Source organism: Silene latifolia, chromosome Y (genome assembly GCF_048544455.1).
Source record: "Silene latifolia isolate original U9 population chromosome Y, ASM4854445v1, whole genome shotgun sequence".
Taxonomy (NCBI): domain Eukaryota; kingdom Viridiplantae; phylum Streptophyta; class Magnoliopsida; order Caryophyllales; family Caryophyllaceae; genus Silene; species Silene latifolia.
In genome coordinates this window covers 359,885,802-359,887,688 of record NC_133538.1, presented here as the reverse complement: position 1 = coordinate 359,887,688, position 1,887 = coordinate 359,885,802, and the positions used below count along the sequence as shown (strand labels likewise).

The window sequence follows — 1,887 nt, the reverse complement described above, 5'->3', positions numbered from 1 at the left end:
AAGTGCTTGCATCTAATTGAGAACATGTTTGTATGATCTACTCGCATGAATCCCCTATGAACCCATGACACCCTAGTGCTCCTAATCAATTGTTTAAAAACCCCTTTCTTTGCTTTGCTTTCATTACTTTACTTTTATCTTTTTGATTAGTTTAGATTACACATCACCTCAACCCAAATTGTGACACCCAAAGACATAGCTATTTGCAATTGAGAATCCTACATCAATATCCGTCCCTTAGGATCCGACCTTTACTTACCCCTTTACTAAGAGTAGTTTGTGAAGTTATAAATATTATTTTGGTTGGTAGCTTTTGACGACAAGTTTTAACCGGACCAAAAAAAATGGCGCCGTTGCCGGGGACGCTGTTAAATTGATTTGATTTTCATTAATTGTTTTTAGTTGTGTCTTTCTTTACCTTGGGGAAGTCAATCTCCTCAAGTTTGCTCTAATTGTTTTCGAGTTGGTTGATATTTTGCATGACTAGGAGATCACAAGGTAATTTATTACCTATTGATCTCGAGATTGAAAGGACCTTAACCAACAATAAAAGAGTTGCTAGAGGTACTTCAAGAGTTGTAGGTATTGGAGACATTGTTGGAATTCAACCAAATAATATTGAGTTTACCAACTCTTTTGCAAGAGAAGGAGAGGATAACCCAATACAAAACCCACCACAAAATCAACCTACAATACCTAAATTTTCATCACATTCCGTACCAACCGAGGAGAACCTACCAAATAGTACTCCTACACCACCACATTTAACCGGTAATTTCATTGCCAAATCCGCATTCATACAATTAGTTGAGAGAAGACAATTTTGAGGGATGCCTAGAGAAGACCCTCATTCACATGTGGAGACTTTTTATGACGATTGTGATGCGATTTCTCAAACCGGAGTTACTCAAGACCAAATCCGATGGGGATTGTTTTATTTTTCTTTGATCGGTACCGCAAAGCAATAGTTGAAGAGCCTAGACAAGGCTACCCTTGGTATTGATTCGTGGAAGAAGCTAGCACTTGCTTTTAACAAGAAATTTTATCCTCCGGAGAAGACCAATATGTTGAGAGCCCAAATCACCGGGTTCAAGCAAAGGGATGAAGAATCATTGTATGAAGCATGGGAGAGATTTAAGGACACTTGTCGTTCTTGTCCACACCATGGACTTAGCGAGTGGTTCCTTGTGCAACAATTTTGGAACGGTTTATATGAAGACTCCTGCAACATTCTCAATATGGGATCCAATGGAATGTTTACCGAAGTTGATGACAATCAAACATGGGCCAAAATCGAAGAGATGGCGGTTCATAACTCCCAATATAGTAGACCTCGAAAGGCCACAAGAGGAGGAAAGCATGAGGTAGATTCCATCATTCAATTGGGTGCTCAACTAAGTGCTCATATTGACACCATCAATTTGAAGTTTGAGAAGGCCATGACTAAGCTTGATGAAGCTTCCAAATCACCCAAACAAGATATTAATGCTATGGTGGCATCATCCTCAATCCCAAGTGGAGTATGGGAAAGTTGTGGAACTTTGGGACATGAGCAAAGTGAATGTAACGGAACCAATGAACAAGTGAATGCTTTCCAAGCATTCAAGAATGGCACCCCTTATTCCAACTACTTTAATAGAATACCAAATTTCATTCAAATCTTTCATACAAGAGCCAAAATGTCCAAAACCACCTACCAACATACACCCCACCTCCAATGAGAAATCAAGCTCAAAGACCCTTTTACAACCAAAGCCAAGGTGATCAAAATCAACCTTCATACAATCAAACCAATGACCAAAGCTTTGATGTTCAAAAAGCGGTCCTCCAAATGCAAAAGAACCAACAAGAATTTTTCACCCAAATGCAAAAAGATAGCCAAGCCAA

General features: G+C 39.2%; 1 non-coding gene across 1 annotated transcript; it reads right to left on the bottom strand.

The window, feature by feature from the left end:
• Positions 1-1,064: 1,064 nt before the first annotated feature.
• On the bottom strand, positions 1,065-1,171 carry LOC141636094 (small nucleolar RNA R71). Its single transcript, XR_012540730.1, has one exon. It is a non-coding gene; the product is annotated as a small nucleolar RNA R71 (small nucleolar RNA).
• Positions 1,172-1,887: the final 716 nt, after the last annotated feature.